Source organism: Panulirus ornatus, chromosome 10 (assembly GCF_036320965.1).
Source record: "Panulirus ornatus isolate Po-2019 chromosome 10, ASM3632096v1, whole genome shotgun sequence".
Taxonomy (NCBI): Eukaryota; Metazoa; Arthropoda; class Malacostraca; order Decapoda; family Palinuridae; genus Panulirus; species Panulirus ornatus.
In genome coordinates, this window is record NC_092233.1 from 13,241,186 (window position 1) to 13,267,193 (window position 26,008).

Genomic DNA, 26,008 nt, shown 5'->3' on the forward strand with positions numbered 1-26,008 from the left:
ACACACTTTTTCTCAACCTTTACCTACGAATAAGATGCTCACACATACTACTGGCAGACGTGCATATACACAAATGACAGACCTGACCACAGATGATATTACATAACCATTAAAGGAAGCAGTACAAGGCATACAAGGTCGTACTGGAATACAAAACATTATGTAAGAATCTAAAAGACAATGAGAAAACTACAGCTGACCAGCTACACTCAACACACATGTACCTCTGTAATTCGAACATTCATCCTTATCCCCTTTGCCATCATGTAATAGCCCTATACATCTCACTGTATGTAGTGCCCATATACCTCTCTTTTCTCTTTCACTATCATATGTACATACACAAAAGTGGAACCCATGAGAATTGTGGGACTACGTAATGAGTGCATGGCATTACTGTATGCGTGTTTGCGTCGCCTGGCTGGGGGCTTTGTCTGTGACGGACACATTGGTATAAACATTTCCCCCGGCATTTTAGAGATCACTTGAAACTTTTACGGCACAAGAGATCCCACACAGTTAAGGAGATCATGTAACCAAATCGAAGCCACTAGTCCAACTCTCGATGTAACTTACCAGATCTTGCAGATGGCCAAGGAGAGGTGAGCGCAGGACTCACCTTGAGTCCGTCCTGAGAGTTGGTAACTAGACTTAGAATATCTCGAGTTCGCAGTGGGAGTTGATGAGGCAGGGATAAGGGTAATCCCCAGCTCTTACGCATCACAGGACTCGCCAATATTGGCAAAGAACTCACCACTGCTACAAGAAAATTAGTCCTTGTGTCCATATCTTTTCTGTTTTAATGGGGTGGTTAGTGGAGAGGAAGAAGAAGAGGTGGGACGGGATGGGATAAGTCGGAAATGGAAGAGAAGACTGCAGACTGCACAGGTGTATGATTGAAATTTTTCTTACACGAGAGTAATTATCGGGAAGGGTGGTTTTGGTGCCTAATCTACATCCCCCTGGCAGACTAGGTGTGTGTGTGTGTGTGTGTGTGTGTGTGTGTGTGTGTGTGTGTGTGTGTCAAGTGCTGTATCTTTGGTTATAAGAAGATCATTCACTAAGCTAAGATGAACATCATGTACCTCGATGGATGACCGGAGCCTCCGCGAGTGCTTTAAGGCTGGCTGGCATCTTGGAAGGAACCAAGCGTGTAACATGTTTGTACTGTTGTCCGCATCTCCGATCAGTCTACGGTTTGTGTCCTCGTAGTCTTCAAGTCCCTGCCATCCTTTTCTTGGGCTGCTTCTCATAGGTGTTTGCTCCGTGAAATGCGTGTTCTCTCTCTCTCTCTCTCTCTCTCTCTCTCTCTCTCTCTCTCTCTCTCTCTCTCTCTCTCTCTCTCTCTCTCTCTCTCTCTGGTGGTGTACTAGTTAGTCATGTTTCTTGCTGTACCACTCAGTCTTTCCTGTGATGGTGGGAACCTTATACCGTGCTTGTAATAGCTGCTACCCAGAACTCTGTCCTGTCTCGTGAACATTTCTGTGTCACAGACAAGTGTGTGTTAATGGCGTGGGAGCACAGCCAGGCACTTGGATACACAGACGGACCATATGTACCTAGATGTGTACCGGTGAGTGAGATGTTACGTATTCTTTTAATGCAACAGGTAATTTCTATCTCTTATTTGTCATTCAAGAATGTATTTTTCTATGTTCCATGTTAAGTTCTTATTCTATCTTTCTATATTTTGATAGAGTGGTTTGTTAAGAGCCTTGTGTACAGAGTATTGCTGCCTATAGTGGTTTAGAAATATAAACCGTGTCCAGGTTTGTTCAAACTTTGTGAAGGACTGCCAATAATAAATGTGTGCATCATGTAAATAAGTTAAGACTGAGATAAAGTGTGTGTGTATGTGTGTGTGTGTGTGTGTGTGTGTGTGTGTGTGTGTGTGTGTGTGTGTGTGTGTGTGTGTGTGTGTGTGTGTGTGTTTCCTATGAGCGTGTTCCTGTGCACTCCATCTTGAATATCGACTACACACACACCTCTCCCTTGCTTCATACTGCTGTTTACCCACAGTAATGGCGCATAATCCATCCGTCTTTGGCCTAACTTCACTATATAAACCGCGCAACCCGAGTGTGTGGGGGGGAAATGCATTAATTTCTCGCATTGTCTTAAAATTGCGGAGTAGAATTCCCTCTTGATGAGTCTGATTTGGTCTTAATAACAAAATTTTGCTCATGATTCATTTTTGACGCATCTGTTTACGTCCCACAGCGTAACCGTGGAACTGTCCTCGTGTCAGCTGCTCATCAGCACCGAAGCGGTCACATCACCACCGTGACGAGGACGATGTAAGTACACAGGACGTGGGACGACCCCCACATCTCATCCCAGACGACCGCTATAAGGTCAATGCAGCAGGAAGCGTCCTCTTGGCCGGCGAAGCAGCACTTATCCCAGGCACAAGTGGATGTAAAAGATCTCACGCCAGGGTGATCAGCGAGGTCCTCCCAGCGTGTCGGGAGGGAAATAGGGAGCGAACGTGCCTGGCTGGGAAGGCTAAGGGATGGTAATGCCATCGGAAGACCTCGAGAGTGCAGGAGGTAAGTACGCCAAGCACTACACCAATTTTGAAGCTTGTGGTCACAACTCAACGAACGGGACATTTGGCCATGGCCGAGCCTGTGGGTCACAACACAAACGAACGGGACATTTGGCCATGGCCAAGAAATTGGGTGTCACAACTCAACGAACGGGACATTTGGCCATGGCCGAGCCTGTGGGTCACAGCTCAACGAACGGGATATTTGGCCATGGCTGAGCCTGTGGGTCACAACTCAACGAACGGGACATTTGGCCATGGCCGAGCCTGTGGGTCACAACTCAAACGGACGGGACATTTGGCCATGGCCGAGCCTGTGGGTCACAACTCAAACGAACGGGATATTTGGCAATGGCTGAGCCTGTGGGGGTCACAACTCAACGAACGGGACATTTGGCCATGGCTGAGCCTGTGGGGGTCACAACTCAACGAACGGGACATTTGGCCATGGCTGAGCCTGTGGGTCACAACTCAACGAACGGGACATTTGGCCATGGCCGAGCCTGTGGGTCACAGCTCAACGAACGGGACATTTGGCCATGGCTGAGCCTGTGGGGGTCACAACTCAACGAATGGAACATTTGGCCATGGCCGAGCCTGTGGGGGTCACAACTCAACGAACGGGACATTTGGCCATGGCCGAGCCTGTGGGGGTCACAACTCAACGAACGGGACATTTGGCCATGGCTGAGCCTGTAGGGGTCACAACTCCTGGACGTGTAATACTCTTTGTCATGTGGCTTGATTGCGTACCAGCGAGACATGACAGGATAGAGCAGCAACAATGAGGCGCGTCACATGACCCTTCCAGTGGCCAGACGTGAGACTGGGCTATGGAAACATGGCCGAGAGTCTGCGCAGTGGAGGCAGATGTGACCTTCATGATACGAGGGACTAATCACTCTCCTCTGTAGGGCGCCTCACCACCGACCTTGGCTTTCATCCCTCGTCTGACATTGAATATTTATCAAAAACTCTTTCATCATCAAGTAAGCAATTAATATCTTTCGACATACATATATATATATATATAACCTTTCATTATTTCAACGTAGGCTGCCGGCAATCTGTGGTAGGTTAAAGCAATTTATAACATACTCTAAAAACATATATTTTTAACAATACCATGGTAGTGGTGGGGGTGGTGGTGAAGGTAGCGGGGGAAATCTTTCGTTAAGAAGAGGTGGGAAAAAGTATACATACATAAGCAAACGTGGAGGAACAAGACGCGAAAATAACGGGATTGTTTTGAAGATGCTTGAGCGGTTGGTCGGTCGTCGACGGGAAAATATGAAAAAAAAAAAAGTTACACAAATTAATCGTGGTTTTCACGATACTATTTCTCGTATGAGCCAATCTTCTCTCTCTCTCTCTCTCTCTCTCTCTCTCTCTCTCTCTCTCTCTCTCTCTCTCTCTCTCTCTCTCTCTCTCTCTCTCTCTCTCTCTCAAATATGGTTAGGTTTAAGGTAGAGGAAGAAGAGACCGGGACAGGGGGAGGGGAAAGGAATAGTTTGAAATGGATGAGAAGACTGGAGTGTGTGTGTGTGCAGGTGTATGGCGTACATATTCTGAAGCATTTAGGGGAGATTTTCTGGAAATGTGTTTTTGGTGCCTTATTCATATACTCCCGGAAGAGTGGAACTGTGTACGTGTTCGTGTTGTATCATTTTTTTATTTGTTTATTTTTTATTTTCCTTTTTATTACAAGGAGATTCATCACTAGGCTAAGGTAAACACTGTTCGTGTGTACACTGATGGAAGACTGAAGCCTTCTTCCCCAGTGCTTCTCTCGCAGATTGTAAGCAGCCAGCGACCAGGGAGGCATATTAGCAGTAATGTCCAACAGGGTGTCTGGAGGGGTACTGATGGATGGTTCATGATCCAGAACTTCAGTGGCTATCAAGTGTCACACCTATGGCCCAGGTAGCTTCCTTTTCCTTCTGCCTCATCCACACGTAAGAGCAGGTTATCAGTCCACAAACAAACAAGCTCTTTAATATATAGACCTTTACATCACGTTAATAGCACGACTCGTTCATCGAGAATCTATATTTTCCTGCGGTACGCGCTAACACGACTCGTTCATCGAGAATCTATATTCTCCTGCGGTTCGCGGTACGCGCTAACCCTGCCTTTCGGCTAAACCTCGCCGTCAGCACTAACTCCTCTGTCTCACGGCTCGAGCAATGGAATGATCGCTTGGAACGTAGGGAAATGTTAATTGGGAGGTTTACATCCCCTTCCATCCTTAATATTCCGTGTGGAGGAGTGGGTAAGACACCCACCCGTGTTGCAACGTTGAGCAATATCTTGCATCTTGATGACAATTACGATATCATTCATCACTGCGTCTCAGCTAAGAACTGCTGGGTATGTAAACCAGCGAGTGATGCACTAAGACGTGACGGATCACCTGGGATCTAGTGGTCCATTAAATGCATTACCAGCTCCTTACGTGTCTGGTCCAAGATATATGAGTGAGAAGATCCAAGATGATATGTATTATGTCAGAATTATTGAAAAGCAGAGGAAGAGGCCCGTATAGCATACTGAATCGCAAACTTGATCTCTGGGGTAACAGTAGCGTTCCGTGAAGTCTGCCTATGGCCGACACGAAAGACAAATTTATGAAACTACTACCAGACAGAGCCAAGATAGCTGGTGATTTATGACAGTGTAGGGAAGAAAATGTAAAAGAAAAGGTGCTGATAATTAGCGTACTTCACTGGTACGCTCAAGTGTAGCACACAGAATGAGTCATGAGTCAGTCACCTTAGCTATGCTCCACTCACCACCTTGGCTGCGGTGCTGACAGCTTGAGGGAGACTGGCAGGTGGGAGGGAGTTCGTCTCCAAACCCGCGCCATAAACTTTGGCAACATTACACTGGATGACTGAACTTAGTCTCCAACTTGGGTTATCAATGACTGCTAAAGAGAGCCATCAAACTTGTGACTTTCCTCATTTCCCGGAGATGAAGTCAAGTCAATATCTTCGGGTATTGTATCCACACAGTACGTACCCCATCACTATGTTTCTGACGGCTTGAGATGACCCCCATACGACGCGAGTTGATATCTTGAGCAAACTAATATTTTCAACTGGACGGAGCGGCACTTTCTTTTCAGTTAGTTTTAAGCTCTCGAAGAAATATGTACCCTTGAATATCATATACAGGATAGCGTACTATACTCGGCAGTATAGCATACACTTGATGGATTGATATAACTGATAGTATATGAGTAACTTGGCTTAGATATGCATCTAACAGTATATGGATTACCTGGCGAAGCAATATATATACCCGACAGTATGTGGTCAAGTCGACGAAACATCTGAGTCAGGCAATGAATGACCTGCTTGACGAGAAATAAAAAGTGGCAGTTTATGACCTACCAGATCCAGTTGACGGTGCAATATGCTCTATGATATTCGAGTATAATCTTGGCAACGATTAGTCCCACAGAAAATAATCCACCTGACGAATCACTACAGCATTAGATCTGCTTGATGGAGCAGAAATGACACACAGGATAATCAAGAGAATATCCGATCACGTTCGTAATGAGCATAGCGTCTTATGCCTTCACAGAGACATGATGAGTATCGTTTGCAGAAGGAAGGAAAGATGTCTTTTCTCAAACCCCCGTATGGTCATCTGGCTATGCATATCATTTTCCTTCATCATTTTCTCTCAGAAACGTCTTAGTGATTTCCAAACAACCGGGGCGTAGAAAAATGTATCTTCATAGCTTTCCTTATTTACCGAGTACACAATCTAATATAATGCAAATACAACTGGGATTCCTTTTCGGTCGTGAATGACAGCGATTTCTTAACTTTAGAAGCCTGGCCCTGAGCTCAACACTTTAAGGCGCTTCCAGAAGGAAGTCTTCATCCATCCAACCACAAGGGCCGGGCAGTTGACTGGAAGGTCTTGATGGGTTATGAGGCAGCAGCGGTCGCAAGTTCTTACCTACCATCGTTCATCCTTAGTCATTCCATTCCTATTCATGATACAATGTAGTAATATGCTTTCTTCAGTGGGACATGACTGTGATTCCATGGCCTTCATGGCGCCGTAATGAGAGGCGGGAACCTCCAAGGCCACAAGACGTCGGCTGATGCACTAAGAAGGTTGGAGATGGTTTCTAGGAAGCCGCGCTGTGTACGTCAAGTAACAGGAGACGAATCTAGCAGGGACCGCAGTCCACCAACGTAAGAGAATGTCGTAACTCTTTTCTGTCAAGCAGAATCCACTTTACCTAATCAGAACCTAATGTATATGGATTAAGTTTTCCAACTGTTACCGAAGTTATAGGTTTACGTCTGACGCAGAGTACATCACAGCGGTGTAACATGGACACCAGATTTCTGGGTTTTCATCAGACTTCTCAAAGAGACTAAATCATTGCAGCATCATGTCATGGTATCCATACCTTATCATGTTCCATACATCCAATACGCACAGTTCTGGTGATCTATTTTGTGGAGGCCACTGATGTCTGAGCCAGGTACCCAATATAATGACTAGCCTCAAGGGGAAGATGAACACCTAGGTAGACTGCAAACCGACTGCCACGACCAGGATTCAAGCCTATGATACTAGTGATAAATAATTCATGCAGTTTAATGTGAACGTCACATCAAATACATAAAAGATTACGTATTTGGTCTCACTGTTTGCCGAGCATTGTCCCGGAATACTTTAATGATGCAAGACAGTGTTCAATTCTCAGCAAGAATTATTGATATCAACTAGTCTGTGGCCCGTACACGTATGTGTGTGTGTGTGTGTGTGTGTGTGTGTGTGTGTGTGTGTGTGTGAAACTGAAACACATACACACACACACACACGATGCACCTCTGGTGGTCTGGACAAGCAAGACAAGGTCTGACAACAGTGGCCAGGAGCAATATAATGCAAACAGAAAACGGCTGATGGAAAACCAGAATATCGCGCGTTTTATTTCCTCGATGCACTGAATGATATGCTTCACACGGAATGATTGAGTGAATAGGAAGATCACACTGCTTGAAGAGATTGCTTGCCAGTGATTAAAGCAGTGTAATCGAACTGATCTTCTTAAAACAGGCCTTTTTACAAAGAAATCCACAATTTTGCGCGTATACGTTGAACAACCTGGTTGAACAATTTGATAACTTTTCTCTATGGTAAAAGTGACCAATATTTTTTTTAAACTGAGGGAATATTATGGGTCTTTCTAATCATGAGTATCTATCCGTCAATCTCCCAGGACTGTCTCAAAATATGATATGTGCACTTTTATCAAATGAAAGATATGAGCAGGATACTGAAATCCTATACACTTCTCTTCCCATCAACATGTTGTTCCTTACACCGAAGAACATGGGTCCAGTCAGGTATAACAGTAATGGGTACATGACATTGCTGGAATAGTTAGGTCTAGGGTAATAATGGGTATGTGACGATCTGGAGCATATTAGCTCCCACCCTCCCCATGTTCCAGGCCGCTGTGACCATTCTCCTAATATTCTGGATCTGTTTTTCACCTTTCATGAATGCTTCGCGCTCTAACTACACAGTCTCGCCCCCAACTGGTTCATCTTGTCGGGTGCAGTGCAGTGGGTGACAGTGCTGGCACGGTCGTGTCTGGCGCAGTAATGGATGCACGAGAGAACTGAAATCATTTAGGCGTCGCGTGATAATGGGCTTGTGGTAATGTTGACACTTTGTGTCTACTCCAGTATTACTGTTCGTCTGTAATAACAGCGCTGGTATAGTTAGGTTTTATGCAACAATGGGTACGTGACCGTGTTGGCACATGTGATAAATTGGTAATGATCACGAATCAAGTTTGGTTGACGCATCATCAAATACAAGCTCGTCTGTCGTATTCCTTGAGTGATGGCTTTAAAGCACACACGGGACAAGTCCATTAAGACACCACTCTGCCTGTGGACCTTACCCTGACTCACAATCAGCTGCCAGTGTCATCAAAGAGAGCCAACTGCCCCTGGGAAGCCGTCGCTCTGTAACACAGATCAGGAATCACACACATTGAGGAGAGTCTAACGTTACCTTTCATCATACTGAAGCACCTGTCGTGGTTCACCTTCAGAAATATCTTCCTTATTATCGTTTTTCTTAGAATATATGAGTGGGTGGTACGTACTCCGTCCAGAGGAGGATCTTATGATTTAACCAATTCCGTTCAGCCGATTACGTCTCAGACGGTGAGGACAGGGATGTCGAGTGCCCCATTATACCGTCCGTCAGCCCACGTCCGGACGGAGCGTTGTCCTGCAGGAAGAGGAGGAGGAGCAGGAGGATGAGAGCCGGACCACCTGCCGTGTGGTGTAGTCCACACTGGCTGGTGTGCACCGGGGCGTAAGGACAGCTAGACGTGGATCAAAGGCAGATACAAGACTGCCACGGGGGTCAGTCGCTGATTCACATTCCACCCAGGCGTGCTGGCAGCAAAGGGAGACGATGTTGCTTGTGAAACCTGATATTATGGCCAAAGTGAAGTGCCCAGGTGGTGTGCAAACAGTCCTGTGAGACGTGAAGACTGCTGCTGAGCTGGGAGAGGTAGCATGTGAGAGAGGACAGATCTTTCATGCAGGCAAGTCACATTCATTCCTCCTAGCCTTGCTGGAAGTTGACAAACAGGAGCGTTCAGTGTTAGGATGCAGGTATAGAACAGAAGCTTTCAAAGTTACAGTTTCTTCTATGGGTATAAACTGTGAGACAAGACTATAAGGTGTGTAAAATTCTTCCCTTGTGTGTAGTTCGTGGAGATGGTCATAGCGCCACACTCAGAACACGATAAGAGCGTTGTCTCGTAGGATTATTGAACTATTCTCAACACAATCTCTTACTCCAAGATTATTATGAATCAAATACCTCATATTACAATGGAAAGAAATATCACCAAGATAACGTCATACTGTAATCTTGCTCTTTTCTAGTAATCTTGGCATCAATTCTCGGTATAGAACGATAAACTGTGAGCTTGCCGAGGAAGTGAGAACTGAAGACCCACAATATCATATTTACAAGCCAGGGTACACTGTCAACGAGACTCACTTTGCAAGTTGGGCGACGCTGTCGCTCTGGTGTTTACTGTTCCTCCAATCGTTTGATCTCCCCTAAGTTCAATTTCGGAGGAGGTTAGAGCAGCCCAGACATCATCAACCCAGCTAGTGCCCCCTGTTGCTTGCCTGATGCAGGTTGGCGCCGGCCCGTCATGCACACCACCAACACTCCCTGCACCCACGAGGAAACTGGAGATGGTCCAGTGTCCCTTACCGTTCTACTGAGCTGCCCCATCATCATCCACACTGCCAGAGTCTCTTGTGGCTCTGTGAAGTAAGGAGCAATGAGGAGGCAGATGCCACCCAGCTATCCACACCGTCACGGCTCCCTGGAGGCGTGGTGAAGGTGGGGTCATGCGCAGTGACAGTGTACTCTTTTTGCTATACCGAGGGTGGATCATCCAGATGGTCAGTGGTCCTTGGTGTCCGCAAGAGTGATGTAGCTGTAGCGGCCCAGCCATCCACAGGGGTAATGTTACTCTTAGTTATGCAAAGAATGGGCCTACCTTGTTAGCTGTAACGTCTGGTGCTGTGTTTCTGTGGACTAAACAATGTTTTTAAGACTCTTTCTACCCTGTCCTCTTGTTGTTACTCGTGGTTTCTTAGGTGGATTAATTGGAGTCCAGTTCATCATTTGCAGGTCTTGTCTTGGCCACGTCGTACCACAGGACTTGAGCGATGTGTTTTCCTGTGGCTGTGAACACCAACGCATTTCTGTATTCGTAATAGGTCGTAATTATCTGAAACTCCTAAAGAAGTTCAACACTTTACTGCAGCTGTCTTTCGCGAAACAACTATGCATTATCTGCTCGTCAGCGACGTGTTGTATGGGTATATTAAACATATGGTATTCCTTTGATGAATACTTTTTTTGTTTTGACTACGATCGAAAACCTGTTGCACAAAGACGTCCATTGATGCTACGAATATCATTCAATAACATACACACATATTCCTCAAATTAGTCATGAACATAATGCACCTTCATATCCGAAAGTTTCCATTTTCTGTCATTATGCCAGAGTATATAAATACATATCAGGCTTGTGGACTGAGAATAATATTGATTTAAATAAGATCAACACATGTCTCTAAGCAATATGACTAAACATGGTTTGTAAGATTCTCTCTCTCTATATATTCATCTCCCCTTTTTATCTGTTTCTTTCTATCTCTCCATCTTTATGCTTAAGCATTACCCAACCTCTGCATACCAGTGCCTTCCATTATCATCACGCCAAGTCAAACCAACCTATAAACCGACCATTTTCACACAAAACGATAAGGACCGACTGATGATGTATGGGGGGTGAGAGTTTCAGCATTATGGTAACTGGCTGGTTGAGCAAATCCATTAAGGCTTATTGCCACTGATGAGCAGTGTATTACTTGCAGATTACGGACGGCCCAAAGTTAAGCAGTAAATGGAGTTTCAACGTGATTTTACTTATTCATCATCGCCAACGTAAATGCTTCGGGTCTCTGTCACCTAATAGCTGAAATAATTGACCGATGAGTTGAATACACACTGACCTGATACTGAGGTGTGGTATGTTATTTTTCTTGAGGAGAAGGACTGATGGGATGTCGGTAGTTTGAGCTGGACGCGAGGGTTGGGGAATATACCTGTTGGCATCTAAGCAGGTGGATTACAGACGATGGGCACGTGAGGGTCGACCAGACGGTATGTGGTGTCAGTCTTGCAAGTTCGAATCGTATGTAAAAGGGAATATAAACACACTCTCATTCTAACTTTACCATCTATTGTCCTGACGCTTTGACCTTTGCCATCTGCAAAGTTGTTGAATCTCACCCATTTTCTTGAGAATCCTGAATGGCACAGCGTTCTCTCTGATCATAGATATGGCTTCCGCAAGGGGAGATCCACCGGCAGTATCCTTTCCTGTCTTAGTGATGACTGATTCATCCTCTCTAAGAAACTTGGTCGAATCTTGTGTTTCACTCGCTGATGTTTCGAAAGCCTTTGACACGGTTCCACATCGGGGTGTGTGTGTGTGTGTGTGTGTGTGTGTGTGTGTGTGTGTGTGTGTCTGTGTGTGTGTGTGTGTGTGATCTCCAAACCCCCTGTTTTTGGATTTCCTTCCCCACTGGATTCTCTCCCTTCCTTTTGATGTATCAACCTCTCCCTCTCTCCGGTCAACAGCAATGTTCCTCGGGATTCTTTCTTATCTCCTCTGCTCTTCATCCTTTTTATCAATAACCTCTTTTCGTCAGCAAATCACCAAATGCACTCATAGGCTGACGGCTCAAACCTGCATTCCCCGTCTTCTTTCAAATTTGCTCCATATTCTCTTGCATGACCAAAGTCACGTCTCGTCATAGCTGCCACTGTGAACTCAGACTCGGACAGGATATCTCAGCGGGACAGGGTAATAATGTGGGTTGGTCCCAGCGACTGTGGTAAGTTGGTTGGTTGAGGCGTGGGCATCCATCCAGTCAGGTGAGGCCAAAGTGAAGGTAAGCAGTACATGGGCTACACTTATATTGTGTGTTGTTCTGTGCGTGGATACACCCATATGGAAATGTCGTGCTGAGTATGTTTATATCTCCTGTGTACTGTCGATCTGTGCATGGCTACACTTGCAGTTCGTCGTCAAACTACACTTGGCTACACCTGCAGTGTACCTTCAACCAATACGTGGCCACTCACACACTGCGACGTCAAAATGCGCATCGCTGTGCCTGCAGTGTATAACGCCAACCTGGGCCTGACTGCACCGGTCATGTAACGTCAACCCGCGTACGGTCGCACCTACAGCGTAACGTAACGTCAACCTGGGCCTAGGTAAAAGAGCAGCACCAATATTGACCAGTACACACACACACACACCCCGGCAGTCTAACGTGGCCGGAGTGTGGAGAGAAGGAGAGGTAAAGTCCTTGAGCAGCTGAATAAACTGGCCCTAACATGCAACTTTTGCCCCGTTAAGTCCACGATTATAGTAAAGCGCTATTTAACACCACTTGGCCGAGGATTACGACCAGGTTCCTTGTGACGTCCAGTTTGCTGCAGATTTTATACCAGAGTGCGAAGGTCGGGCGATGCCCTCTGGAGGATGGCGAACCTCCCTCCACTCGGGTATCTCTATCAACTTATATATATATATATATATATATATATATATATATATATATATATATATATATATATATATATATATATATATATATATATATATATATAAGTTGATAGAGATACCCCAGTGGAGGGAGGTATATATATATATATATATATATATATATATATATATATATTTTTTTTTTTTTTTTTTTTTTTTAAACTATTCGCCATTTCCCGCATTAGCGAGGTAGCGGTAAGAACAGAGGAATGGGCCTTTGAGGGAATATCCTTACCTGGCCCCGTTCTCTGTTCCTTTTGGAAAATTAAAAAAAAATAATGAGAAGGGAGGATTTCCAGCCCCCCGCTCCCTCCCCTTTTAGTCGCCTTCTACGACACGCAGGGAATACGTGGGGAGTATTCTTTCTCCCCTATCCCCAGGGATAATATATATATATATATATATATATATATATATATATATATATATATATATATATATATATATATATATATATCTTTTCTTTCTTTTAAACTATTCGCCATTTCCCGCGTTAGCGAGGTAGCGCTAAGAACAGAGGACTGGGCCTTTTTTGGAATATCCTCAACTGGCCCCCTCTGTTCCTTCTTTTGGAAAAAAAAAAAAAAAAAAAAAAAAAAAAAAAAAAACGAGAGGGGAGGATTTCCAGCCCCCCGCTCCCTCCCCTTTTAGTCGCCTTCTACGACACGCAGGGAATACGTGGGAAGTATTCTTAATCCCCTATCCCCAGGGATACATATGTTAATTAGTGGGTGTGTTTGTGTATGTGTGTGTGTGTGTGTGTGTGTGTGTGTGTGTGTGTGTGTGTGTGTGTGTGTGTGTGTGTATACAGTTACCTCATTATCTCGCAACATGTTCTCTCATTAGCAAAGCCTCTGGGTGACATTCGACTCCTTCCTGGACTTCCTCAGCGACCTCTTATATTTCCATTACCTCTCTATGCAGACAGCCTTAAAACCGAGTCTCACTGTGGCTCGCCAGCTTAAAAGAGGAGACTTACTCCTCGACGAAATCTGTGTAAGAGTTCAGTATATCTCAGACAAGGTCAGTGGGCGGTAGGGAGGTCTCAATCATGAGGAGAGAGGTTAGGGTCGCGAGGCTTCGTCCCTCGCAACAGGCAAGAGAATCTAGGGTCGCGAGGCTTCGTCTCTCGTAAGAGGTAAGAGAATCTATACAATATCAAGTATTAGGACTATACAGAAGCGTTGGAGTCTGAGTTGTCGTGTATCGAAAAAATCAACGAGGTGGGGAAGAGGGTAATTAGTCGGGTGATTGAAAAGCTTATGGGATGTAATATATCTAATCAATGAAAGAAATTAATCTCTCTTTATAAAGGTGATATAAAACTAACATTATGATTTGTGTAGACCAGCCGCTTTGTTCTGCTTGTAACACCACTGATTAGCCAGCGTGTGTTGTAGCCCTCACTGCTACAGTGTAGCGATCAGCCTAACTGTACTGCTGTCCACACTGCTACACTGTACTATACGGCCTACCTGCTCAGCTAGCTATCCACACCTCGTTCCACTGCTCAGCTAGCCATTACTATCGCCTACATTACAACAACAGACTGTTGTGCGCTGAGAATTCTCTTGTCAAATGCATGATTCCTCCTGAAGCCTGACATGCATGAAAACCGAAAGTAAACAATTCAGGGATGAAGACGAGTCTATCAAAACACATACCTCACCACCTTCGTCTTCTACAACTATTTTCACCTGGCGCAGCAGTCAAAAGGCTTGGCTACCCAGAATAAAAGGGCGCGGTGGTAGAGCACCATTCTTTAGGTAAACTTCTTGTGGTTTCGGGACTTAATACATAAATGTATACCATTTCCTTCGGTCATCGAAGGGCGCCTTTGATCTTCCGAGTTGATCGGGGGGAATCTGAAGATACTTTCATTATTCACAACTGTTTCCGCAGTGTTTAACTTCCTTGGATTTCAGTAGTTCGTATGAGCTCCCGCGGGGGGAGAGAGCCCGCTCTCTCTCTCTCTCTCTCTCTCTCTCTCTCTCTCTCTCTCTCTCTCTCTCTCTCTCTCTCTCTCTCTCCCCGCTTGTGTTCATACTTCCCTCAACTGTGAGTTGCTAATGAAGGCTGTGGCCAGAAAACCACCTGTACTGACACTGCAATGAGACTTAATGTGTAGGACTGCTGGGAACACGATCGTGTTATAAGTATAGGACGATAGTATTACAGGGAACTGCACTGCGTAAAGCAGTTCGGTAGGGAACTCTGGTTGACACAGCGAGGACTAGTGAGGCTCTGCTGTGGTTCACCTCTCATGCAGAAGTCTCAAAAGATGACCATCTGAATGTAATGCCTGATGAACCCTAATGTACCTGTGATCTTGACCGGGATAGCGCCTCATCTGAGACATCCGGGAAGGTGAGGTAATTTCGAATGACGCATATATACGTTGTGGGAGCAGAGGAGAAGGGGAGGTGGAGGAGGAGGAGGAGGAGGAGGAGGAGGAGGAGGAGGAGGAGGAGGAGGAGGAGGAGGGACGAGCACAACCGCTATCGGTTAATGTTGCTATAAAGAAGCAACAAGGGCTTGGCTGTCTCCCGATCAATCTATCTCTCTATGGGGCCGACATCAGAAGCTCCAAAAACGGTATCACGAATTTCCTTTAAAACTTGATAGAGATGTTGGAGATGAATAAAGGAAATGACGTGAATACTCTTCCAAGTGCAACATTTCCATGAAAACAATGCTCCCCTCCTCACCCCCACCCCGTATTGAGACGTCGCAGGCAATTAAATGCTCAGGACATCCCAATTACGCTACTTGTATGTATATACAACCCAGCCTAAGCCAGGTACCTAGTTAATCGACCATCCTAACGGAAGGATAAACAGCTAGGTTGCCTGAGGACCGACTACTGCTGCTAGGATTCGAACCTATGTGGGCTCAACCCTTGGAGGCCCGCGAATGCGTCATGGTCAGCAGTTCTTAAAGCTGCTCCACAGAGGTCTGTCACAGGCCACCACTAGCCGTTGCCTGTATCGGACACAAAGACCAGACAGACCACCACGCTGAGGGTGAGGGTCTGGGAAGGGGAGGGCCGTGCTAGAGATGGAGAGATTTGAGGGAGGGGAATGTACTTCTAGGGAAAGAGAGGGAAGGTGGAGTGAGGCTCGAGGGTAGAGGCGGTGAGGAGGGCTGTGGAGGGACTGGTAGTGCAGGGGATGGGTGTCAAGGACGTGAGGGCCATGCAAGGAGTGGAGGCCGGGGAATGGCACCTCCTTGAGTGAGTGGGGCAAGGTAGTCCGAGGGTGAAGGGGGGTGTTAATAGGGAGAACGGGAGGCAAGGGAGGGATGTATAAGAGACAGGGGTTGAGGGAGGGGTGTGGGGAGCCGTGCAAGGAGCGGGTGTCATGAAATGGAGGAAGTGTTTGTGTGGACTGTCCGTACGGGCCACTTAAGGGCTCCAAACGATCGATCCTTCGATCTTAGATTCAAGGCCAACCGAAGAGGCTAATAACATCACACACCCGCCATAGTATGCTGATGGACGGCACTCCAGCGTTTGTTAAAAGGATCTATAGTCTGTAGTGCTGTAGGTTCACATGGCCTTTCGTTGATGACCATATCTCTCGGCCTACGTAGAAAATGGAAACGTAGATGTTCTTTTGGAGTGGGGTTTACACTGAGAAGAATTATACATTCTTACGTGTTGTAGAATGTTAAAAGACCACAGGCATCACCTTGCGGGCTACAACAATCGCATTGAGGATAGGTTTGGCAAGACTCTCCCTGATAGCAACCGTATGTTACAATGGTGACCTGAGGGATGATGGTAACTGAGTATGTATGGTATTATGACTATGATGACGTGTTTGAGGCATTCATGAGTTACCCAGGGGAAACCACGGAGAGGTCTGTGGGGTATGGTGGTTTGGTATGGGGCTATGGTTTCAGTTTTACACATGGCAGCTTAAGGATTGATAGATGTGAGCGAGTGTGGCCTTTCGTCCTCTGTTCCTGGCGTGATCTATGCTAACGCGGGAAACGGCGAAGAAGATTGTACCCACGGGTGATCCCGTGGTACACCACATGTTACGTTTAACCCTTCTGGTTCTCAACCATTAATCATTACAGCCGACCAATTGCCTAACCAGCTTTTGCTGGTAATCTTTGATGCGGCATTTGGATATCTATATAGCTGGCATCACCTACTCTACTTTCCATCATGCCTACTGAAGATATCATGAGAGAAATCAAACAGATTTGTTAGATATGAACGATTTCGTCGAATATCGTGCTGCGTATTGGTAATTACATGGTGACTGTCTAGATAATGTACAGTCTTGATTCAATCGATGGTTTCCATAAATTTGCTCTCTATGAACAGTAACCTGATTCGGCAATAATTTCTCAGGCAGAGATTTATCCTATGTCTGGAATCTCGTAGTTACACTGGCAAGTTTCTAACCGTATGGAAATTTCCCCGCTGCAAATGACCTGTTGAAAAGAGCAGTCAAGGGCTTAACTATCTCATTTTCTACTTCGTTCCTCTTTCTTGGATATAACTCATCAAGACTCGCCATTTATTTACTTTTATTCCACTCATTGCTTAATAATACCTAGATATTGTACGTCAGTTTGTTAGAAGATATTATTTTCTACCATCAATTGGACTGGAACTGGGAAGAGATATGTTTTCAGCAACAAATACAAATATAATAATAAGAAAATAATTCAATGCCTTCGTCATAGCCTCATTGTCTTATGGTGAAGTCGCTCTGTTCTGGAAGTAAGAGGCCCATTGACAGAGTAACGAATGACCCACTTGCGTCTATTAAACTCTTCTGGGTTTCTGTTGATGATTCCCGGCAACGCACACCTCACATTGTCGCTCGTTTCCTTCGTGCTGTCTTCTTGGACAACAAAACACAGCTCCTTAATTCAATGTTCCACCGTTACGGCTTCGTTCTGGGGATGAATGATATCATGTAAGGCTGCAGGTGTTCAACACGTCTTTTGTTGAGGCTGGCGACCTCCTTACCGCCATAGATAGTTCAAATACCTACGACCCAGTTGAGAGAGAGAGAGAGAGAGAGAGAGAGAGAGAGAGAGAGAGAGAGAGAGAGAGAGAGAGAGAGAGAGAGAGAGAGAGAGAGAGAGAGAGAGAGAGAGAGAGAGAGAGAGAGAGAGAGAGAGAGAGCTCTACAGCTTCGTTGTAGAGAGAAACAAAATTCGTGAATCGTCTTGCGAGGTATAAACTCACTCTTCATCCCCTGTGTGTATACGGGCCAGTCAAGTATCGCGTCCTCTGCCCATTGCTCCTTCCTGATATGATGTTCAGACTGCCTAGGAAATAAAATACTGGGCTAATGTTATCATGGAGACCAGATATTCTTCCCTTGCCTCTCCTGACGCCAACGGAGACCCACGATTCAGAGGATGTTTGTGTCGCGGGTCATTCGAATGGCTCATAAGCTGTTATTCATCATTCTATGGCCTAGGGCTGTGAATAATTACAGTGATTACCACGAATTACATTACCTTTCTTATGCCTTGTTCTCGAGGATAATGCTAGTACCGAGCGATTGAACTGTAACTGATGGAAATGCTATTAATCTGTTATCAATCCCAGCGTCCATGTTATCGAGTCTCAATGTGAAATCTACGCACGGCTCTCGCCTTAGTCCATCGTGGGAATGCCACTTCATCGTACAGCCATAAGCATCATCCCAAACCCTCGCGTCTTGTAATCTGTAACAAAATGGTTGCGAGGGGGGAAAATTTCAATCTGCATCTAGGTAGCTATTTGATAAAGCCATCTATCTACGGCAAGCATTAAAAGATAATGATGTTAAGAAATTACTTGAGATCAGAAATGTGTCGGAATAGCTTAATCATTATGAGGAGGAAAAATAAGGATGACATATATATAAAAAAAAATCTAGCCGTAGATATGGTTACACTAATCTTGTCTGTCATTTGTGTTCGGGGCAACGTGAAAAAGCAGGCGCGTCTCATCAATGTTAATGAAATGATTGCACGTCTGCTGTGATAACGTACCTCAAAATGACTATGTTATTGAAGGAAATATTTCCTAATTAACATCTCTCTGGTATCACTGTAGTATGTGTTGCCTATTACTGCAGAGACGATGGAGCAGGTTATGGTAGTGCTGAAGAGAGTTGTTGGTGACGCTGTCCAAGGGGAAGCATCTTGGCATGACGGTCGCATGATTGCAATGTACTGAAGCTATATCACAGACGAGTGTGGCAGTGTTGTGTGAAACCATGAGGGCGATGCAGAGAGTTATCGCCCCGTGCAGAGAGTCATGGCCCCGCGCCAGGTTGTAGGAGACTTAGGTGATGCTGTAGAGAACATTATGTTGCTGCAAGGATCGCTCACGGTGCCGCACGGAACTCTGGTGGTTCTACGAGGAATCTAGGAACTCTAGTGGTTCTAGGAGGAACCTAGGAACTCTGGTGGTTCTACGAGGAACCTAGGAATTCTGGTGGTTCTGCAAGGAACCTAGGAACTCTAGTGGTTCTACGAAGAACCTAGGAACTCTGGTGGTTCTACGAGGAATCTAGGAACTCTAGTGGTTCTACAAGGAACCTAGGCACTCTGGTGGTTCTGCAAGGAACCTAGGAACTCTGGTGGTTCTACGAGGAACCTAGGAACTCTGGTGGTTCTACGAGGAACCTAGGAACTCTGGTGGTTCTACGAGGAACCTAGGAACTCTGGTGGTTCTAGAGGAACCTAAGAACTCTGGTGGTTCTACAAGGAACCTAGGAACTCTGGTGGTTCTACAAGGAACATAGGAACTCTGGTGGTTCTACAAGGAACATAGGAACTCTGGTGGTTCTACAAGGAACAAAGGAACTCAGGTGGTTCTACAAGGAACATAGGAACTCTGGTGGTTCTACAAGGAACATAGGAACTCTGGTGGTTTTACAAGGAACATAGGAACTCTAGTGGTTCTACAAGGAACATAGGACCTCTGGTGGTTCTACAAGGAACATAGGAACTCTGGTGGTTCTGCAAGGAACATAGGAACTCTGGTGGTTCCACAAGGAACATAGGAACTCTGGCGGTTCTACAAGGAACATAGGAACTCTGGTGGTTCTACAAGGAACATAGGAACTCTGGTGGTTCTACAAGGAACATAGGAACTCTGGTGGTTCTACAAGGAACATAGGAACTCTGGTGGTTCTACAAGGAACATAGGAACTCTGGCGGTTCTACAAGAAACATAGGAACTCTGGTGGTTCTACAAGGAACATAGGAACTCTGGTGGTTCTACAAGGAACATAGGAACTCTGGTGGTTCTACAAGAAACATAGGAACTCTGGTGGTTCTACGAGGAACATAGGAACTGGCGGTTCTACAAGGAACATAGGAACTCTGGTGGTTCTACAAGGAACGTAATTTTGGAGAAGGGAACATTGATGATGTTGCAAGGAACTTCGTATCGTAGAATTACCACTCTTGAGAGAGAACTCTGGTAGTGCGGCAGACACCGTTATTCTGCAACAAGGAAACAGTGACGGTCGTACGATGGTGTTGCACTCACCGTTATTCGCAGCAGGAAAACAATGTAAAACGGCAAGGTTACCGTTATCATACAGCATGGAACAATACTCCCGTTCTTCATACCGTTGCGACGTAGAAGTTTACAACGGTGGTGCAACAGAGACTCTTGCTATACATTAGGTAAGCAGGTCAGTTGGTATTGCAAGATTCGTATGAACATAACAGGAGGTACAGTGTGGCTGTTGTGATGAAGCAGGGAACACTGGTGGTGTTGTGTTGCTGGGACCATTACAATGCAACTGGAAACAAATGGTGGCGGTTTCAAGGACCATTATAACGTAGTAGTGTACAATGCTGATTCTGCACAGGTCGTATTACTGTGGAAGAAACAATGACAGAGCAGGAGAGGCTATGACATTGTAGAAGAAAACGATGACTGTAGGGAGCGTGATGTTGATGTAGGGATCTACGGTGACCCTATACAGGGGATCGTAAAATTACAGCAGGGAGATATAGTGGTGCTGGGGAGCCTATTGTAACTATCATAGTGCAGCAGTCATTGAGGTAGTGTGGCTCAGAACTCGCAAACGATCACCTCAATCGTCTGTTCCACGTACGCCAAGGCTTTACTCACACAGTGACCATCATGGCACGTAGGGCAAAACATCCCCTGATCATGGCCATCTCGGGTGAAAGGAAAATAGTGTTGGAAAAAAAATGAAAATATTAATCATAGTTCCTAGGGTGTTTGCAGACCTAACTCTTAATGATTGTAGGGTTATACGAAGGGGAGGAAATGAAAGAAGGTAAAGAGCTCTACAGCTTCGTTGTTCGAGGGTAGAAGTATCATGACGGTCAATCCTCGTGTGCCTGGCTCCATCACAAAAACTACGGGATGCGATAGCCAGACGCGAGTCATGGGTCCAAACACTGGTGGCAGGGAACGCACGCAGACGTCTCACGAGAACAGTGGCCAAAATAATACCTGCAGAGGAGGAAGAGGTGCAGTAACATTGCACGGCAGACAGAGAGGTGATGCCTTGAGAATCAGTGGCAAGGATGGCATTTGATTCCACGCTAAGAGAAAGGCAGAAGAACCACTCCAAATATATGTAAGTAGGACTCCACACTGAGGCGAAGTAGACCACCGAAACTATGGAATAGCGGCTCACAAGTGAGAAAATTTACGGCGCCTAGACAACACACCCCCAGCTCTTGGGAAGCAGATTTGATAATATTGTTTAAGTGGAGTGTCTAAGGTAAGGTAGAGGAGATTAAATACAGTAGATGGGTCTGTTATTACAAGGTAGATTTGTGGTGTCCATCATTAATCATCGTTATGAAAGGCTAAGAATCCTACTGATCCTTCCCTAAACACTTCTACCTCAACACTCTTTCTGACGGGTACGAGCAGAGATTATCCAACTCCGCCATCCTCTCCTCCTTCCTGAACCCTCCCCGAACGCTCTCATTCAAACAACCCGAGCACTCGTCTGTCGCAGAGGCTGCACCGGTCGTCAACACTGGAGCGGCGCTGGAGCCATACAGCCATTTCCACTCCCGTCCCTTACAGCATCACTCAGCTACGACACCCAGGCTATCAGCAGTACCTGCCCTACCTATGTTCTCACTGCAACACGGAACAAATTATTCACCTCCCTGGCTAGGCGGACTTCCGACACGCTCCCCTCGTCCGTCACCCAGTGAGTGCCTCAGCGTCATATCCTCTTTAATTAAGGATCTTAGAATTATCTCTCTTTCCTTTTCAATTTGTGGTGTTTTTTCTTTATCTCGGGAACACTCTCTTTCCCGTATCAATTATTCATTATCACCAGCAATAAAGACAAGGAGAAAAACGAGCTTCGCTCATCCTTTTACGTTATCTTACCAGGGATCTCCTTAGTACTTTTTATCATAGATTTCGATTCTTTCCCCCTCTTCTCAAAAAATCAATAAACTGTTAATTACTTTGCCAGAATCTCCCAGTCATTCTTTCCACAGCTGAGTATCAGTTGCTACCCGCTATCTCCCATAGATCTGCGTTCATATACTCTCTCAGACACAGTTCTGGAAGGCATTTGTGCTTCATTTTATTGTCTTGATTCACGATATTTTTCTTTACCTTATGGCGGCTGGTAATTCTGGTTCTCTCTCCACCTGTGGTCAGTCTTGACGATGTCATTATACGAAACCGCTCGACACGTTGTATTTACCGTTTCACTGTGGTTTTACTTGCATCTTATGTACAGTCGCGACTTGTGCACTTGTATATATATATATATATATATATATATATATATATATATATATATATATATATATATATATATATATATATATATATATATATACCCGAGCCTAAAACAGGTGCCCAATTTATCGACCAACTCTTGGTGGAGGATAAAGAGATGGGTTGACAGCAGACCGACTGTTGCGACCAGGGTTCGTACCTGCGCGGGCTCTGTGCTGGGTGGCATTAAGGTCAACAACGCTAACCGCTACACCTCAGCAATCGACGTGATATTCTGTCTTCCTTAACACTTGTCATCCATCTTGATCTCAAACGTGTGTTTATACATCTTACCATCGTCGATAATTACGCTTGCGCTTGTCTCCCCCTCTGGCATACAGCGTTTGTGCTATGTGCTCGATAGCACCTTTATGTTAATCCAATGATAGCTTTGTCAAGGATTTGTGTGTCGCTTCAAGACCACTTCCAGCCGTTGGATCCATCCAGATTCTAATAGAATATCGTTCGCGATCAACAAGCCCGACGACCCACTCGCTCAATTTCCATTACTTAATGCCTAGGTTCTTGTTGATGATTCAGGCCAGTTGGTTCATATACCCAAGAGTTTGTATCAGTTCTCGTTCATCTCCGTTCCGCAGGTTCCCTCCATCATGAAGTTGATACTGTCTTCCTCATTACCTTCCCTCCTCTCCCTCTTCTACGTTCCACTCCCTTCCCACACTACACCAAGCCCCTCCAGGTAGAGGACCAGCTGACACGCGTTCCCCAAGACTGACTGCCGTAGACTCCTCCTTTCACTTGGATTCGTCTGCAGTTGGCTGATACATACAGTACAACACCCCACGTGACGCAATGTTGTCCTTGGGGGGGTAATCTCCTCTCTTCTACGGATGTTTTTCAACGAAGTCAAGTCTCAGAGAGATAGAGAGAGAGAGAGAGAGAGAGAGAGAGAGAGAGAGAGAGAGAGAGAGAGAGAGAGAGAGAGAGAGAGAGAGAGGCCACAAACACGGTCTGAGGACTGGAAATTAATCCAGGATTTCATTTGTCCTTAACTCTCCAACGCCGGCTCTTATGTCCTTGTGCCTCGCCTGAAAGCAGACAGTAAGTCAGCTTTGCTTTTCTTTTTGATAATGAAAAAGTTCCATCATCCTTATTTCATAAAATCGTTAACGATTCTCATTTTGATATATATATATATATATATATATATATATATAGAGAGAGAGAGAGAGAGAGAGAGAGAGAGAGAGAGAGAGAGAGAGAGAGAGAGAGAGAGAGAGAGAGAGAGAGAGAGAGAGAGAGAGAGAGAATAGATATAGCAGTGTGTTTTTTAAAGACTGTGATTTCCCTTTTATTTCTGCAATTAGATATGCACAACGACACACTAGGGACACTGTCGCTTCACGCTGGATGCGAACCACCGACCCAGATAACACCGTAAAAAAAAAGATTTAATATTTAGCTCCGTTTTCATGTCCACACATGGAATAATATCAAAACGATGCAGCTAAACTTTGTATGACAATTTCTGTCCTTGTCGAACATAGGCCAACATTTAGTTACTCCAATCGACTTCTCGCAAGGCCACCTTATTTGCACCTTCGAGAGCCCTGGCCAATACAGATGCTGAAACTGTTAAGTTTTCATTACAAGGATACATTCTCTGTAGTGGGAGCAAAGCACGGTTATACATAGGGGATCTCGGATCTCGTATTTCAGAAAATGAAATGAATGGAAGAAGATTGTACATCAACCCGCACCACAATAGTCCCTTCTGGTTGACTGGTCATGAGATTTCCATGTTTAACGTCTTCCTTGTCACGCAGAAACATCCAATCTATAACAAAAGCTCGACAGAAGATACGCATATTCGTGCCTGGTTTACATTTAATCCGTGGCCAAACCGCGAGTGCCCGAATACTCCGGATATTCAGTGTAAGTAGTTATGATCATTTGTAATATTCTTGTCTGAGGGACCGCTAAACATACTTAATGTAATGGTCTTCATTTCACCGTGTTTGAACCGGAGATGAGGAGGGGTATGGGTGATGGGAGAAGACATAGCGACGCACAATGATCCAGCATTGTGATGTGTGTAACTTTACCCGATCCCTCGACCAACTGCGTAGCTATCTATTTTTCATCGTAGTTTCTCAGTTTCTGTTGTGGATTTTTAAGTTTATCTGGCGTTCTGCAGGAGACTGACTGGCATCAGTAATGCTCTTTGAATTAGTGCTTTAAGTCATCCTTTGTCATTATGTACGACTGTACATCTACAGCAAAGCTTTTCCAAAAAGTATAACCAGTTTCATAAGGAACAGCATCTCCTCTCCGCTTCAAGACAAACTATTCTCGTAACTACGCAAACCCATCGTCACTACTGTCAGATGAAACAAACAAACTTTTATGAGAAAGGCATCGTAATTAGCATCGCAATTAGCTCAACACAAGCAGAGAGAATGGTGGTATCACATCTGTGTACGGAAACCCAACATGTACATAAATGTCTCAAAATCTTTTTCATTCCTTCGAACTTCATATACAGCAAACCTAATCTTACCTTTGATAAACAGTGCCTTTAAAAGCATCCAAAGGCAATTCTATTGACGAAAGACAATTACTTTTATGAGACAAATCCTAAAGAAAAGGGATATCACACTTTAAAGCTTGGGTTTCAATCGCAAACCTCTGAACATAATTTTACGTAAACAAGGACGGAGCTGCACTGCCAAAAGATACTGTCTTCGTAAAGCTTCTATACTTTGGCCTCATCTCTCAATCTCTTTGGAGGAAACTTTTCCAATTTATCGAAGGCCACTCACAACAGAGTTCAGATAAGATCAGTTTTTACCAACACCGGTGCAATAAGTGGCTCTCCAGGTTCCAAAGACAGGATCCCAGCCTCCCTCAGCTTATCGATTACCTTCTAACTTTTAATACGTTCCAGCTGTAATGCAGCTCAGAAAGGAAAGACCATTCGTAAACGTTCCACTGGTATCGATGATCACAGAGGGGGAGGTAGGATTTCTTTTAGAACATCTAGGAAACACTGACCATTACCGTCATTGTCATCTACAGAGATGATTTAAGAATCTTATACTAGACACCTTCAGGCTAAGATCAGTGCATCTGAGTAAGTCATGGAACAAGGAGGTGGCAGATATTTGCTCTATATGAGAGTATTGCATCCCATGAACACTGAGGTACCTTTGCAAATCATGATTTACCAACATGAATGCTGGGTTTCGTTGTTTAACGAAGAATGTGCATGTATCTTGTCGTGCAGGGAGTTTAGGTACACTCTCCCACTCGTTTATCATACAGGTTAACCCTCTCGTTAATCAACGGCCCTGCTTCCATACAAGTCTTGCCTGTTACCCGACATGAGCCTGGGTACTCAAGACTAAACTTGACAATGATCGTTTTCGATAAACATCTGTCACTGTCCACCTCCAGTGTTAGAGCGATGATGCCAAAAAAATAAAGAAGATTAACATTTCTTGGTAGCAGC